Here is a 17,702-nt window from a genome sequence, read left to right as displayed (position 1 = left end):
TGCAGAATACCCCCCAATCAGCCAGGGACAGGAGTGTGAGAGTGTGTAGGTTACAGACAGAGTCAGCAGATTGACAGAAAGGCTATGCAACCATGGGCGATATGCTTAATTCAGCCTCTCTGTAGCTGGTGGGGGAGCGGGTGCCTTGGAAAGTAGCGTTCCTCTGATGGCCGCATGGTCCCTGGGCTCCGACATGGCAACCTGTGGGGGAGCCTGGCCTTGCTGGCTTTGTGTGCTACCCTCTCTCCTGGCTGCCATGTCCCGGGAGGCTGGCAGCTGAGTGGCTGCACTGGCCATCTGCTTCCCACATCTTTGAGTCGCTGTGGAGGTTGTCTTGGGAGTCCAGGTGTGCGACGGTCTCCCTTGCACAGGTCTGCGTCCCTGCTGCCGGAGGGCTGATACGGCAGAGGGGGAGAAGACACTGCGCCTCTTCTAACCTTTGTCACTCATGTCCGCCCCCCCCCGCCCCCGCCGTGATGGCTGTTATGCTTGCCCTGGGTGGTACCAGGCACTGCTGCCTACTGACCTGTGTGAAGGTTCTGTGCTTTTATTTGTTTGCTCAAGGTGATGGGTGGCTCGGACCTCGTCCCCAGGTGTGTCCAGTTGTGAGCTACTGTCTGGGATGAGGGCCGCGGTCACTATTTAGCTTCAAGATGGAGATTTTTCCCATCTCTGGTCATCATCAGTTTTTGCATGGATGGGAGATGTGCCACAAAGAGAAACCAGGCTCCTCCAGCCCAGCTTGGTATTCAGAATGGCACTTAACTGCCCTTCCAGTCGCTTAGGAAAGACACTGTCCCCATGGCACCGTCTTGCATTACCAGTTGGGGGCCCATCATTCTGGCCGGTTTGGCAGAATAGCTGAGTACTTTGGTGACCATATACTTCTCTTCAAGACTCATTGAAAGCACCAGGGGGGATTGGTCCACTGCCCAGCCCCACCCTGCCTGTGGGGAGAGACTGGAAATAATGAAATGCGACAGGTCCAGCTTGTCTAATGGAAGGCTGGGGAGTGTGCGCCCCTTTGCTGCGGTTCTGCCTCTCAAACAAGGCCAGGAGCAGTGTTTGCAAACGTGAGGTGGGATTTCTTTTTTGAGCCATAAACTGGCATCTCATGGGCCTCTTTGTGGGTGTCAGGGAAGTTGGGCTGTGAGAGTATTCCAGACAGGCTGGTACCTCCCGCACCTCTGCGCTCCCACCCCCGGGCTTCTCTCTCTCTCGTTTTCCCTTTCTCACTTTCTTTCTGTCTCTCTGTCTTTTTCATTAACACTTACAGTTGGGACCAGTATGCCAGCAGTGGGAAGCTCTGCAGGCTTTGGCTGGGCCCTCGGCTGCGACCGTCCCTGCCCTGAGAACAGTTGTCCTCTTGTCAGGGAGGCGTTCACAGACCATCTTCCCTGGCGGGGCCCGCGCTGCATCTGAAGCTGCTCGGTTAATTTAGCAGTAATATTTGTAGATTCCAGCAGGATGTGTAAACTCATCAGGTGTTTTATTAAAGGACGAAGGAAGCTTTTGAATATATCAAAGCCATAACACTTTCTACGCTCCTGTTTTAGTAGCTTGTTTCATACACGTGCTCTGTGCATTATCTGGGTCTGTCTTAAGAGGGGCTTATTCCTCCTTGTGCTGGTGGCTGGTGTTACGTTCATGCCCCCTTGGGCAGGGCCCACCACCTTTTGGGATTCTGGTAATTCATGTGGATCCAGAGCGATCAAAAGAGAGGAGACCATGTTGCTGAGCCTTAAGGCAGTGAGTCAACCTAATGGCAAATCAACAAACTGACTCTACCCTTCAGTAGTTTATATTCTGGTTGAAGAAGACCAAACACACACACACTTGTGTCAAGTAGACTCACATACTTGTGCACATTCCCATCTGTAAAGTTGTTTGGGGCCCTTTTTAGTGGTTAATGGCAAATTAGCAAGGTGGAATTTTATTAGTGAGTACATACTGTGTTGGGTCCTGGGTTAGGCCATTGACTTTATTATCTTATTTAATTCTTCCCTGGGAGGATAGTGGGGGTACTGCCCACTTTGTAGCTTGTTAAATGGAGTGTAGGCGGGATTGAGTCTTTGACTCAGGGTCACCCCCGAAACGTAGAACTGAATGCAGACTTCCCCTCCAGGCTTGTCTGATAACAGAACCTGTTCCAACCTTGGATTGATCCACAGAATGGGCTTAGGTTGGGGAGGATGCAAAAGAAAGGAAGAGACTGTGTCCCTCCACGGGCTGGGGACAGTGCTGAGAGCTGGACATAAGTCACCTCATTTCATCTGCACGGTGGATTTTGGTGTCATCCAACCCTTTGACAGAGGTGAGCAATAAGGGTCAGGGAGGTTAAGTCTCAAGGAATGTCACCCAGGTAAGGCAGGATAACAGCCAGAATTCACACCCTACCTCCTTCTCCTCCACATCCAGAACTTTCCATCCTTCCAAGCCTCCATTCGGGGCTTGCCATCCGCACTTTAGGTTTCCCTCGCTGTCATTCCTCTCTCCTCTCCCTCTTCCCATCGTGCCTGAGGTGGCAGCTGCTTCAACTGTTTATTTCAGGTGGCAATCAAGATGGGTAAGACTGCTATCATGGGGCTGAGCTAAGAGAGTTTAAATATGTCATTACTGTAAGTGGAGTGGGTGCAGAGTGACACACCGAGAGCTTTAAATAACTCAAATTGGAGGTTCGTAAACCCTTTTGTGCTTTTCTCCCACCTTCCTCCCAGAAACTTACCCCCACCCCCCTGGTGAGGGATGTCATTACTTGTTTATATTTAAGATGAGCTTATGAAGTGTGGCCATTGGCCTAAGGATTTTGCTAACTTGGATGGTCATCCTTGCCCCCTGGGTAGCTGTTCTGACGCTGTGATTAGAGGAAGGTAAGGTAAAAGTATTCCAGGCCCTTATGCTGGGCGTGACTGTGCAGTGACCCCACTGTGACACCTTTACAGGCCGTTTCTTTCCTGGCCTCGGTTTCTCCTCTAAGGGAGGGAGTTGGAAAAGTTGTAAAGGATCAGATAGTAAATATTTTTGGCTTTGGGGAGCATATGGTCTCTGTCACAACTATTTACTTCTGCTTTTGTATGGAGGAAGCAGCTATGGCCAATCCATAATTGGATGTGGCTGTGTTCCAATAAAACTTTATTTATAAATACAGGTGGTGGGCCACATTGGTCCTGTGGGCCATAATTTGCCAACCCCTGGACTAGTTTTTTCCTAGGGTTGGTTTCAAGCTTGAAAACTCAATAATCTAGAAAGTGTGTTTAAATATATAGGAGCACCTGGGTGGCTCAGTTGGTTGGGTGTCTGCCTTCAGCTCAGGTCATGATCCCAGGGTCCTGGGATTGCCCTGCATTGGGCTCCCTGCTGAGCAGGTAGTCTGCTTCTCTCTCTCCCTCTGCCCCTCCCCCTGCTCCTGCATGGTCTCTCTCTCACTCAAATAAATAAATAAAATCCTAAAAAAAATTAAGCATACATAAGTGGATAAATGAATTAGATACAGGTAGCTATCTACGGTATCCATAGACTGTAACCAAAACAAGATATTATCAATCGTAATGAGCATGGTATAATAAGTGAAACAGTCGTAACTGTGGTAGAGTTAATTTCTGGACTGCAAGATGCAGGAACAGTGAAGGGATTCTCTATTTGGAAAAAGCTGCTATTTATAAACCAGAATCTTCATCCTGTGAGTAAGATCCAGGGATCTGTAGAGTATTTCCAACTCCTTATTACATGTGCCAGATCTAAATTAATGAAGACTCCGACTTTGTGAAGTTCAGACTTTACTACAATGATTCTTTTGCTAAGAGTTGATGTTTCTGACTTTGAGGGATGTGTGCTTTGTGCTAAGCTTTTTGAAGCATTTTAAAATCTGATTCTCAAGGCTGTCAAGCAAGATAGGTGGAGAATCTATCATGTAGATGCCCAGACTGATGTGGAGCAAGGTCATGAGTTGTCCGAGGTCACACAAGCCCATGCTGGGGAGAGCCCAAGCAGTCATTCATTTTTGTACCATCTAGCCTCTTTCTGCCTTTTATAAAAACCTCATCTCCTACTTTACCACGAAGCAGCCCTATACTCCGAGGGAGCGGGTTTTGTTCATTTGTCAAGAATGTTGATGTACAGTAATTTATTTCACTGCGTCAGGTTTCCTAGTGGACGTTATCTGTGCTCACGATTTTCATACGTCCAGGAATGATGTATGTAGGCCATTCCAGAAAATGGCACGTGAACGATGCTCTCGATAGGCACGTACAGACCCAGACAATCGATCGGAGGGTTCGCCACCCTGCTCCCCGCATAGCCATCCCCATCCGGAAGAGCCCAGCTTGGTAATTAAAAAGCACTGGGATCAAAGAAGATCCATGTGCGTGGGTTTCCCCCTTCTCCCCTTTTGGCCCCTCCTTCAAGTACCGGTTCCTTAAATTCTCACTTACAGGATTTTGGAGATCAAAAAGAGGCCTTTAAACTTTAAACTTAATGAATTCTCGGCTTCGTCCCGGATGGAGCAGTTCTGCACCTTTCAGCTGTTCACCTCGATGATAGGGCTGCTCAGTGCCGAGCCCACTAGGTAATTCTCACTTTATAGAACTCCTGTGAAAGCAAAGCAGCCCGCATCTGGAGGCTTCCAATTATACTTCACATGGTGAACTGTGTAATTAGTTTGGAAGACTTACGCTCAGTCGTTGGTTTATCCTAATCGGCTTTGGCTTTCCCCACCAACAAAGTGAGCTTATTTTGCTAAGCTGAAACGACTCTGCACCCTTTGTTCCAGCCTTTTATTGTCTCATTCCTTTCATTCTGTTTTACTGCCAAAGTTCTGTTTCATTAGGCCTACAAGTCATTTCCAATTCAGTGGGCTGCTACAATCCGGCCTTTATCACTCGGCTGCCCTGGTTCCCATGTCCCTTCTGGGCCAGTGCCCGAGTTTGCGGTTTGACATGAGGGCTTTAACCCCTTCCTGGGCCAGCCCCTCGCTGTGGTGGAGGGCAAGAGGAGAGGCCTTCATGGAAACGGGTTTAGAGAGTTAGAGCTCTTTAGGTCCCATCAAAGGGGAGCCCTGTGGAAATGAGTCCTTTTGTTAGAGTGGGGTGTGTGTGGGCCTCTAAAAGTGACCTTGAGCTACAGAGAATGGTGCTTGAAAGCTTTTGGAGAAAAAAAAAATTGAAAACAAGAATGAATTGGCTTTTTAACATGGTGGGGTCTTTTCATTTCTCCCACCTGTGTGAGGGATGGTCGGAGGGCGCGCTCGAAGGAGGTGTTTGACACAGATGCTTTCCTCGCTCCGGGTTTTGTGTGCAGGTGGGGTGGTCATGGCCACTGCTCAGATAGTCCTTTTGATACTGCATGTGTGAGGAGAGGAAGAAAATCTTAGAAAGCCTTTGAAATTTGAAAGGCAACAGATTCGGGAGAAAAAAAATAAGCAACTTCACCATGTTCCTGACGGTGGACTGTGATTCTGAGGTAATGTTTTATCACTTCCAAATGTGTGTTGTAGATAAATGGAGCTCCACACGGTGTGTGGTTCACTCAGACCAGGCCTGGAAAACAAAAGTCCCTGGCTGTCCTTTGTGGGCACCAAAGCTCCCAGGAGGCGTTTGTCTTCTGAAGTGGTTTGTCCAGGTGGACTGACTGGAAAGTGGCCAGCGTGTCCACACCTCGCCTGTCCTCTGCTCGCCTTTGCTCTGGAGAGCCTTGATGTTCCTCAGACCTTCTTGAGTTACAACTGTGGTGTGGACCAGGAAGGGCCCCCGTTGCTCTCCCCTCCCTGACTGGCCATGCTGAAGGCTACTTTTGTGTTCAATTTTCTTCCTGTAATAACCCAGAACAAGGCCAACACTGTCCTCATGTTTTATTAATTCTCTGTCTGGTTTGTGTCAGTCTCTCCCTTCGGAAGTGTGTCATACGGGGGAGGGGACTTTATTTGCCCTCTGACCCCTGGCCAAGCTGCTGTGTGCAAAGAGCCCCAGTTAGCCAGCAGGAGAACCTTCCTCATCGGCCTGCCTCAGCTTCCTAGGCCAGGTGGCACAAGCAAACAAGCAGTACCCACAAGTAATGTGATCCTTGGGCATTGCAGGTGAGCCCTCCTACCCAACAAAACAACGTTGTGTTTTCCCAGTGAACTGTTTCCTCCATAGACCAATTTCTGCTGCAGCCAGCAGAGTGAGGCGAGTTCGAAATTAATTGAGCACTCCAACCTCACAATCTAACTTCTAAATCCTATCTTTGTGGTTTTTTTCTTTTCTTTTCCTTTCTTTTTGTTTTTCTTTTCTTTTCTCTTGCTTAAAAAAAAGGGGCTCCTGAAGTACCAGGTTTCTAGGAAAACTTCACATTTCCTTTTTAGTGTATAAAATATAGCCAGCTGTTGTTGGGCAAATGCATCAGACATTATTATTGCTCTGTTAACAGTGTTTTAAAATATACAAATAGCAAAGCAGGATGCCTTCTGGGTAGCAAGCTGGGAAAACTTTGAGATGATGCTAATCGAATTCCATGCTTCACATGCGTAGTACGTAGAGGAACCAGGCCCGAACTTTCTGGCATATCTGTAGAACTGTGCTTTCCCAGGATGGTGGAGCTTAATTCCATTTTTCTAGGGGACCTAGAAGTGGAAGGCCCAGGACAGGGGAGGCCCTGGGCAGGAAGGAGTTAATGAGCCTGGGAGGGTTGATGGGGAAGGGGTGTTAAGCACTTCCACCAGCTCACCTTCTCAGAGCCCTCCTGGCAGCCTCTGCAGTCGTCACTTACAATGGAGTTGTTAGCATGAGAAAGAACGCCTTTCTCCCCCCTGGACTTACTTCAGTGGGAACTGCAAGTGTCTGAGAAATCGTGGTTCAAGCTTGTGCCAGTGGGTGCAAGGAGTGCTTCTTACGGAAGAGAAAGCTCAGTTCATTGAGACTTGGCATAGAAATGGAATTCCATTGTTTGGTGGAGTGAACATTGATATGGAGATTCCTGCCCACCCCCCACCCGGTCAATTGGATACCCCATTACATGGGTCGTGTATGCTTTTCTTTTCTTTCTTTTTCTTCTCCTTTCCACCCCCCCTCCTTCTTTTGTCCTCTGAGAATTAGTCTCTCTGTAGAAGGGCCGGATCTGTCAAGTTACCACCCTCTAAATTTTTACAGCTCTGTATATTCAGATTCGGTATTTGTGAATTAGCTTAAAGTGGGCTGCCAATCGGGGCTTTATTTACATTCGAAGCCATAAGAGTGAGAGCCCCAGAAAAATGTTAATATGCAGGAAGAGGCAGAAGGGTTGAGTTTCTGACTGTTACTAACCTCACCACTGCCTTTAAAACCAATCATGAGGCACACGGCTGATATTTAATAGCTTTTAGCTGATTATTTTTCTTCTCCTCCTCTTTCTTTTCTATCCAAGTTGACCTGGGTGTACTTGAGCGGAAATGAAGTCATCCAAATGCTGAATTAGAATAATCACAGGCCTCCGAGAATGAAATGGAAGCAGAGATTAAATGGTAGAAGGAAAGCTGGCATTAATAAGCACCAGGAAAACTTTGCATAAAATAAATAGGAGATTTGATAGATTGCATTTGTATATCGCGTTTCCATTTTTCTCCACTTGGTGCTGTCCTCCTAGAGTCGAGTCCCTGGCAAAGTGGGATTTGTTTCGCTCTGAGTACACATACCTTCCGCCACCCTGGTGATGGTTCCTTCTTCTTTGTGGGGCGTTTGTGTGAGGAGGACGTCTCCAGGATGGAAGAATCTGGGTGGAGGGGCCTTTGCCGGGAAGAGTTGGGTGATTACTTGTTGCCAGTGAGGGGTGGGGGGCGGGAGGCAGCGCACTGCGGGCAAACAATGAATAGTATTGACGGATTCCTGATTGTGGGGAGAAGAGCAGGGCTGGATTAAGGGTAGGGTGAACAGCTGTCCTGCTTTGCCTAGGACTGAGGAGTTTCCAGGAGCTCTGGGCATACAGACCAGAATGAGTAGGTCACCCTTAATAAACAGGAGGTGGGGAAATTAGAGATAACTTGGGCTGCAACTCCTAAAGGGGATGAAACCTTCTTGGACCACCTCCAGGGAGATTTAAATATTCCTTCCTGTGTGTTCCAGAATACAGACCCATTTTACAGTCTGCCTTCCTGATTGCACTCAACCACTGGGGGCAGGAGGACACAGGACCTGCGCTTCCACCAGCCAGTAAGTGGTAAGGGAGCAAGCAGCCTGTGGAAGGCAAGACAGACAGACAGACCTGCAGACCTGGGGCAAGGGACGGCTGGTAGGGTAGGACCCTTTGGGCTCCTATTTGAGCTCCTACTTGGGGATTATTTCGACATCTCTTGAAAATAAAAAAATTCTGCCCCGTGTCTCAAAAAGTGAGTTCCTTGTAGTTAAAGAGCAAAATGAGGATTTAATTCGATTGAGAAACCCAGCAGAGTGGTTTGTTTACCGGAAGTCGTTTTTAGGTGGTCTGTAGTAGAAGATGCAATTTGCACAATTGGATTAGTTGTAAATCAGAGATTTTGGTCATTGAGGTTGCTAACCGTCTTTTAGGATTGGCAGGAGAGGTAAATGTTTTCAGACTTGCTTATTGTTTGCAGACTGTTAGTATTTGGGAAAAAACAAAACAATTTAGGAGGCTTTTCACTTTAGGGAACATAAGAGTATGGGCTGACCAGAGGTGGCCTTCCCGATCTCATTCTCAGCTGTCTTAGGGAATGGTAGAGGGTCGGGTGAACACCAGGCAGAGGTGTGCTGGAGGACCTGGTGAGGGACTTGGCCGATTCTCTAATATGGAAACACGTTTGTTTGATTTTTATCTTTTAAAAATAAAGACTACCCCATTTCCTTTATTGATGTATTTTTTTTTAGGTTTTATTTATTTATTTGAGAGAGAGAACACAAGCCAGCGGGAGAAGGAGACTCCCACTGAATAGGGAGCCCAATGAGGGGTTTGATCCCAGGACCATGACCTGAGCTGAAGGCAGACGCTTAACCAACTGAGCCACCCAGGTGCCCCGATAAAGTGTTTTAGTAGCAAAAAAGGAGGGCTTTTTGGTGTCATAGCTCTTCCTTCCAACTAAGTTGGCATCTGTGTTTGGATTCAGAGATTCCTGTTTGCTGACAGCTTTTAAGTGTCTTTTGACTTGTCTCTGTCCAAACAGCCCCGGGGTGTGAGGAGGGCAATCTCCGTTTCAAGTTAGGAGAGGTGCGCTGGGAGAGTGTAAGTGACCCACCCAGGACCATCCTTGGGATCGCAGTAGGGCCGAGGTGTGGAGGTCCTGCTGTCTGCTCTCCCACCTGAGCTGCTCACGCAGGGGCCGCACCCTCAGGTGGCTGGAGTGCCAGGACCGGCAGCGCGCCATGCTGTAGGGTACGGTGGCACCTCTTTCAGGAAGTGATGACTTTATGGTTGTTTGTTTTCGGCATATTATATTAGAAGAAATATTATGGCACAGAATGTAAAATTTGCATAATTGTGTTTGAAAAAACCATGAGACTTGGAGACATTTCAGGAGAACTGCTGGCGGCATTAGCCCCTGTCCCCAGTCATTCTGGGTTGTCCCATAATTTACTTGACCATTAGGAGTACTTGGGTAGAAACATTGAGAATTACTACTGTTTAGCGTAGGGGTTGGCATACTTTTTCTGTAAAGGGCCAGATAATAACTATTTTCGGTTTTGTGGCCCAGATGGTCTCTCTCAGCCATTCAACTCTGCCACTGTAGCGTGAATGACAGCAGCCATAGACAGTATGAAAACAAATGGTTGTGGCTGTGTTCCAATAAAACTTTATTTACAAAAACCAGAAGGCTGCTGGGTTTGGCCCTCAGCCACAGTTGCCGACCCCGTGGTTTAGCTTATTGCCTGGCATGAAATTTTTATACTCGGACTGTCTGATACCAGATTCAGCTTACCTATTCATTAGCTCTGTAACCTTGGGGGGGTCATTTAACTTCTGTTTGTTTGTTTATCTGTAGAATGGAAATAAGGATGGTACTTATCCCATAGGATTGACATGATGATTAAATGAATACATAGGGACACCTGGCTGGCGCAGTTGACTGAGCCACCGACTCTTGGTTTCAGCTCAGGTTGTGACCTCAGGGTCATGGGATTGGGCCCGTCGTTGCACTCCATGCGGTCAGTGCAGAATCTGCTTGGTATTTTCTCTTCCTCTCCCTCTGCCTCTCCCGCTTGTGCTGTCTCTCTCTCTCTCAAAATAAAATAAATAAATCTTTAAAATAATAAGTGAACTAATACCTATATCATAAATTCTTAGCTTTCTGCTAGAAACCGAGCACGTGCCCAATAAATATTAGAAATACCAGCTGCTGTAGTTTTTGTCCTCTGAGACCCAGGTTTTGCCTCTCCCGTCCTGTCCAGCAGTAGCCCTGACTTTGGTGTGTGTGCGTGCACGCACGTGCAGGCCACGGGCTCTTCCATCTTTCCCATCTGTCCTCTGGGTGGGCTTACCACTCAGTGGGCCCACCCACCTTGGGGATAACACACATTGCAAAGTCTTTCCTGGATCCTCTCCGCCTAAAGATGAAGATTCAGTGCGTTGTGATTGTTTGCGGCACGTACCTCCAGTTCATTCCTGCTACCCTGGTGCTTCCGGAGTGTGGAATTAACCTCGAGTTGCTCGGGCTTTGATGGAAGATGTTGAACTGACATGGGCCAAAAGAGAATTCTTTGGGTTGGAACCTACTAGCTGAGCTCTTTAAACTTGTTTGAATAATTAACTTTTGTGTGTATGTGGTGGGGGTTAGGAGATAGTGTCTGGAAATTGTCCTAATATCGCTGATGTTTATCAAAATATATTTATATATATTGATCCACTGACCTGTTTATTGAGTTTATTTAGCCTTTTGTGAGAGCTTTTTACATCCTCATTTAAGTTTTCTTTCCCTTTCCTGTGATTCTAATAAGCTTGTTTTTCTAGTTTTGAATTTATAGCAATTATTAAGGGTTGGGAAAATGTTTATAAGCTCAGTGTAAAGAGGAGGGGGGGAAACCCTATAAAAACAAAAAGACTTAGATCTTTAGAAGTACCGCATTGTGGGATCATTTAATGCAGGGAAATAGCCATCTTTCCTCATTAGGTCCTGAAGACGTCTTGTCTACAGCCTCATGCATCATTCATTGTTCATTGATTCATTCACCAGATCTTGGTTCTCTTCCGGATGCCAGGCACTGAGCTAGGACCCAGGGGTGCATCAGGGAACCAAACAGACAAGATCCCTGCTTGCCTGTGGCTTGAGTTTTAGGATGGGGTTGGGGAAGACCAGCCAAGAGCAAACAAGTAAATAATAAAGGTAATTACAGATTGTCTCATAAAGCAAACAGACCAAGAGCTGGGAGAACCCATAACGGGAATCTTGGTGTATCAAGAGAAAAGTCCAACGCTCGTTGCCCCGAGTAGACTGTCAGTTCCGCCAAGGTGGAGCGGGATCTGTTTACTCACTGCGTAGCACCAGGACTGTCCCAGCGCCTGTGGAGTAATTGGTGCTCAGCAAACAGTGACAGAATGAATGGGCCCTCTGTGTCAGAAGGCAGAGCTGTGCTAGTCATTGGAGAAGGAGATTCAAATGGTAAAATTACGATTTTTCTTTTTAAAAATGAGGCTTTAAGAGAGTATATTCAATTACTGGAGCATTTCTTTACATGGAACCTATCATTCCCCTGAACCTGAGATAAATGAGCTGTTTCTTTCTTTCTTTCTTTTTTTTTTAAGATTTTATTTTATTTTATATCCTTTAAGGATTTTATTTTTAAGCAATCTCTACACCCAACATGGGGCCTGAACCTACAACCCCAAGGTCAAGAGTCATATGCGCCACCGATTAAGCCAGCCAGGCACCCCTTAAAGATTTTATTTTTAAGTAATCTTTACATCCAGTGTGGGGCTCAAACTCACAACCCTGAGATCAAGAGTTGCATGCTCTATTGACTGAGCCAGCCAGGTGCCCCTAAATGAGCTATTTCTACCCTGCAGTAAAAGTTTAATAGAATTAAGGGACTACCTGGGCAGTTTGGAGCTGGCCAGCACGGCCTTGTACAGAGCAGGTAACTTCTCAGGTGGGTCTTAGTGTAGGGGGTAGACACGGCTGTCCTGGCAAAGGGACGAATGAGAGGAGGGTAAGAATGGGGTATATCTTTTCATGTCTCACTGTCTCCCCTGCTCTTCTTTCTGTCTTTAGGCTTAGAAAATCAGTGGGGCTGCTGAGGGGGACGTAGCAAGTAGGCCTGGGGTGGGATTCGTCTTGGCACAGAGGTGCGTGGATCCCCTTGGGGTGGGGACACGAGGTGGGCTCTGGGCAGCTGCTTCCCCAGACCTATTCTGTGATCATCCAGGCTGGGCAGTAAAAACAGGTCCAACAACGTTAAGCCAAAGCACAAACATCTCTGATGCTGGTAAATCTGGCTGTGGACAGAGAGAACTCGTTTGTGGGTACATTTTTTCCCTCTCGAAAGAACAGAGGGATGCCACTGGCATTTTATTGCCAGGCTCTTGGGAAATGTTATGTGGGATGGAGTTGAATGATTCTGGACTTCGGACTCAAGTAGACCTGAGCTTGAATCTGGATGCCGCCATTGGCTGCTAGCATTGTGATCTTGGGCTAGTGATTTTGCTCTTTTGAGCCTCATTTCTTGTCCTTGCAGTGGGGATACAATTATATTTACAGGGGGGCTGTGAGAATAAAAGGAGACAAGTTTCCCCTGTGTCTGTCTCATGGGTGTTGAGTAACAGGGTCCCCTGCCCACATTCATTCCTCCTCTCCTCACACACACAGACACACCCCCTGTGTATCTAAAGTCCCAAACTGCTGACCTCCACCAGGTTCACCCCCTCCTATAAACTCTCTACAGTCATCTGCACAGTGCCCTTCCTGTGTGCTGAATGGATGATGTGGAGTTTCTAAGGGACTTGTTTTTGGCCCCTCCCCGTCTTTGCTCCCGTGCCCCTGTTACCGTCAGTTCTGTGATAGATCCAGAACCACAGAAGTCCTGCATCTAAGATCCTGCTAGATGTAGCCCAGCTGGAGCTACTGTTGGGGGAGGCCAATGGGAGGATTTGGCTTTTTTTCCTCTTATGCTAATGAAGTGAATATGGCAAGGAGTCACAATATTTTCTTTCTAGGCAAAGAAATGTTGTAGTAGGAGAAACAGCAGGCAGGGGAAGCAAATGCGATCTTACTGGATTCTCTCAAGGGAGGAATAGGACAAATTGTCAGCTTCTGTTGAGAAGATAATGCTCTCGCCATGATAAATGCCAAGTTTCTATTGAACACCACCATCTTAATGGCGGCATCCCCCAGTACTCGGTGCATGCCTGGCAGCAGAGGCCGTGGGTGCAGGGAAGCAGATATTTGCAGGGGGTTTGTTTGTTTGCAATGAGAAATCAGTTTAAAGCAAATGAGACAGCGCATTAAAAATGTTCTTTTAAGGCAGCTTTATAGAGCTAACTGGAGCGCTCCAGCGCGTCCTGCACTTAAAACACACCTATGGGGAGGGGCGCCTGGGTGGCACAGCGGTTAAGCGTCTGCCTTCGGCTCAGGGCGTGATCCTGGCGTTGTGGGATCGAGCCCCACATCAGGCTCCTCTGCTATGAGCCTGCTTCTTCCTCTCCCACTCCCTCTGCTTGTGTTCCCTCTCTCTGGCTGTCTCTATCTCTGTCAAATAAAATAAATAAATAAATAAATAAATAAATAAATAAATAAAAAAACACACACCTATGGGGAGACTTCCACCCTCAATAAATATTTCTTGTATATGACTCAGATTAAAGCAGCACATGGGACTGGAAAGCCGCCTAAAATAATTTCCCCTCCCATAGGAAGTAGCTGCCGTAATTCATTTGCAAGTTATTTCAAAGGGCCTGTTTGATAAAAATGTCTGCCTTCTCGTGGACTGGGATTTTTCTAGTGCCGTCTGTTTGTAACATCCCTTCTCAACAAGGGCATGTCTGGTTGTATTTAATTGAACATCACTCCCTTGAGGGGCTTCTCACTTTTGGGTCGCCTTGTGAGGGGTGCTCTACTCCGATTCCTCTCAGTCCCTTCACTGTAACTCCTCTGCCCCCAGGCCTGTACTCAGGGAGAGCTTCACGTTGGGGGGGTGGAGTTCCTGCAGGGCTGGGGACATGCACTCAGGAGCCCTAAGAACTCGAAGCCGCGGCTGTCTGGGGACCGTGGAGCCAGCCAGAGGGGAGGAAAGAGGTCTCCATCAGCCGTTACTGAAAAGTCCCAAGATGGATGGTCCTTGCTTGCTCACCTGAGGTGGTGTTGCTTGTCCGGCCATCCAGACGTTCAGTAACCCAAATCTTGAGTGCTTGCTGGGTATTACACACCACGCCGGGTTCATAGAGATCAGCGAGGCAGGGTCCCTGCCCACGAGGGGAGTAGAGGCAAGGAGTAGAGATGCCAGTAAAGAGAACTGCAGTGCAGCGAGGGGAGGCTGGGAGCCTGCCAGCCATCACCGATGGGTGGGGGGGTGGGTGGCTGCTAGGAGCTCCTCCTCTGTGCCTCCCATGCTTTCACATCTGCCGTCTTGCCTGTTCCCCACAACAGCCTTTGAAGGTGGTTTATGTCTTAACATTTGCCTCAGCACCAACCCGAGTGTTGACCTGGAAAGGGTGAGACTTGGCAGACTTTCTGGGTTCTATCAGAGTTGGCATGGAGACTAGGGAGGAGCTCACCGTGTGTCTTGCCCCTGGAAAGAGCAGCCCTAACTGTGCCCACTTTGGAAAGGAACAAATGGAGAATACTCACGTCAAGAGACCTTGAAATAGCGAGTTTGACTTTCTCATCAGCTGGAGAGCAGAGGGGGAGGCAGAGTTCAAATCAGATGTCTGCATTCTCCTTGCCCAAATATATTAACTGCTGAGGATATGCCTTGGGATTTCAAAGTCTCTCTTCTTCTTGCCAAGTTTGCAGTTCCTCTCTGATATCTTATCCCCCGACCCCACCAGCAACTACAAGCCAAGAGAGTTTGTTTGACCTGTGGGTGGGGCAGTGGACACTGTTTGTTCAGTGGAGAACCTCAGAGAGCATTAGTCAGGCTGCCTCAGTTATGTTCAGCCTCATTATTGCTTCCCAGATGCATTTAACCTGGGCCCTGCTGGTGAATGGATTTGGCAGCCCAAGGAAATTGACAAAGGTGACCCCTCAGATGCACCTAGGACAAAATGATAGTTGAAGTTAGTGGCTTTCTGCAAAACCCATAGCTTGTAACCTTTGGAGGGAAAGTTTGTATAAAGTGTTCCAAATCAAGTGTGCTCATTCTAGATACTTTTTTTTTTAAGGCAACAACAACAAAATACCATTTTTATATGTGTTGAGCCCTTCCATTCTCAAGAGATCATAGTCATATGATCATTCTTATTCATATTCTCCTTCCCAGTACCATGCATATGTAGAAGAGGGGTTGACAAACTGTAAAGGGCCAGATAGTAAATATTTTAGAATCTGTGGGCCATATGGCCTCTGTCCCAGCTACTCAGTTCTGCTATTGTAGCACAAAAGCAGCCACAGACACATGTAAATGAGTGAGTGTTGGCTGTATTCCAATAAAACTTTATTTACAAAAACAGGCAGTGGGCCGGATTGGGCCTGTGGGCCCTAAGTTGCTGTCTCCTGCTGTAGGCATTCCCAGTCTCTAACTTGAGTCTCACAGATTCCGTATGACAGTGGATATTTTTAATTTGTCATAAACTGATTTGGGGGGCACATGGATACTCCTTTTGAAGAATGGCCCTTTCAGTATAGACGTGCATCAGAAAGGTACGTTGTGTTGTCTCATGCCAACCCTCCCGTCCATTTAGAAAATCCAAGTCTTCATATTAAGGAGCTGCAAATATGTGGCCAGTCAGAGAGGGTAGACATACAAGAAATGTTATGGCGGACAGGCAAGGAGTGATCCTGGGGTCTTGCTTTTTCATGGGCGGTGGGTGCCGCTGCTCAGTGCTCCGTGTGGCTGTGACAGCCACAGGCTAGAGGAGCCCATCTGAGAACACAGGTGCAAAGCCCTGCTCATCTCGCACCACTTGTCCAACCACATTCCTGAATGTGGAAGGTCAAAATGGAAACTTGTGTGCAGCGTCACAGAGCGGATCCTTTACTCTGCTAACTCACGCCCGTGATCTGAGAGTTTGGTTATAATTATTTTTCTAAGAGAAGAAAAAAACCAGATCCATGCAGATTAATTTGCACTCCTTAGCTCTGTAAAAACCCAGTGACATTGACGTGTCGATGAAAATGTGGAAATTAACACTTGGAAATTTTCATATAAAACCTGCTTTGAAATTTCAGCTAAACATTCACATACTAAAAAGAGCTATATACTTATACCTGAAAAACTCAATTTGATGCAAGCTGCTTATTTCTCCATTGTGGTCACGTGGGCTGAGGTTCTTGGTATGAAATGTAATTTACACAAATTATTCCAAGGCAGGTAGAGTGTGAAATTAAATTGATGCCTTGATTTCTGTATTCTCTAGTAAGTGTTTCTCTGAAAATTTGTCATTTCTGTCTTAGGAACTTTGAAGTGTGGGTTGCTGTTTTTTTTAACAGAGCAAAGAAGTTCTTATTGGTTAAGGAAATGAAAACAACCTTAATTACAGGCTGAAGAGGCATGTTTCATTTTGTTTTGTGGCTAAGTATGAGAGTAAGCCCAACCTGGGCTACTAGTAGAGGTAGAAAACTCAGATTTAACATGCCTGTTACATTTTTCAACTAGCCGGACCAAGCCGTTGAAATTTCTTTGGCTGTGACTAGACCAGTTGTCGCTCCAAGCCATGTAGACGTGGAAGGGGTGTTGGAGACCCTTTCGCAGAGGAGGAAACTGAAGTTCAAGAGTAACATTGGGACCTGGGTTCCATCTCCCAGGGCACCCCAGGGCCTGGCTGGCCTGCCGGTGCCACTGAGGCCCAGCTGCTGCCTCTCGGAGGGCAGTTGTCAGGATTCGGTGCTCTTGCCTCAGCAACCATGGCAGGAATGAGTCAAGTACAAGGTGTCTGGTTCAACTTTGATTATCCAAGAGGAAGGAGAATCACCATGTGTTCAGAAATAATCCCCAGAGCCAGCTGAGAGGCCTCATTAAAACATTTTGACAAAGGCAAACATGATTTGACTTTATGTCGTCAGCAGGACGTCGGCCCTCCAGGACTGAACCCATCTGTGGAGGCTCTGGGTGGTTCTGTTGACCACCCTCGGCCGAGAAGGGGTCAGGTTGCATTTCCTGGGATGTCTGCGGTTGCATTTTATCCGTGTCTTTCTGCTAGAGTACCCCTCAGCAAGGTAGGCCTGGGTCGGCCCTGCTGCCTTTAGAGCAAATCATTTCTGCCAAATAACTAGTGGCTGATGCTCAGGGCACTCTGGAAAATGAATTATGGGCTCTCATGATTTTTATTTGTCCATGGTGGCATGGGTGGTATTTATCTCTCTCGCCCCCGCTCTCCCCCCTTCCCGAGCCTTTGTCTCCATCTGAGTCAGCATGACATGGTTTGAAAATTGCCTGTTTGCCTTTTAATGGTGATTAATGTCCATAGCCATGTTTCAAATTTAGGATCTCTTGAAGAGACTCGGAGACCGTTACCAAGAGCAACCTGCTGAGGGGAGTTGAATGTGCAGAGCTTGGTGCTTCTCCCGCCTGGATGAGAGGCCTTCCCAATTTCTCCATCTTCCCTCCAGCACCTCGTGGACCCTTCCTGGGTCGTTGGCACCAGGAGCTGAGTGGGAGTGG

General features: G+C 47.3%; 1 protein-coding gene across 1 annotated transcript in view; it reads left to right on the top strand.

The window, feature by feature from the left end:
* The window catches only part of MSI2 (musashi RNA binding protein 2), a 491,389-nt gene that overhangs the window by 123,204 nt on the left and 350,483 nt on the right, over nt 1–17,702 (top strand). The gene's annotated exons all lie outside the window — the stretch shown is intronic.

Source organism: Ailuropoda melanoleuca, chromosome 13, assembly GCF_002007445.2.
Source record: "Ailuropoda melanoleuca isolate Jingjing chromosome 13, ASM200744v2, whole genome shotgun sequence".
Classification (NCBI taxonomy): domain Eukaryota; kingdom Metazoa; phylum Chordata; class Mammalia; order Carnivora; family Ursidae; genus Ailuropoda; species Ailuropoda melanoleuca.
This window is presented reverse-complemented; position numbering and strand designations above follow the sequence as displayed.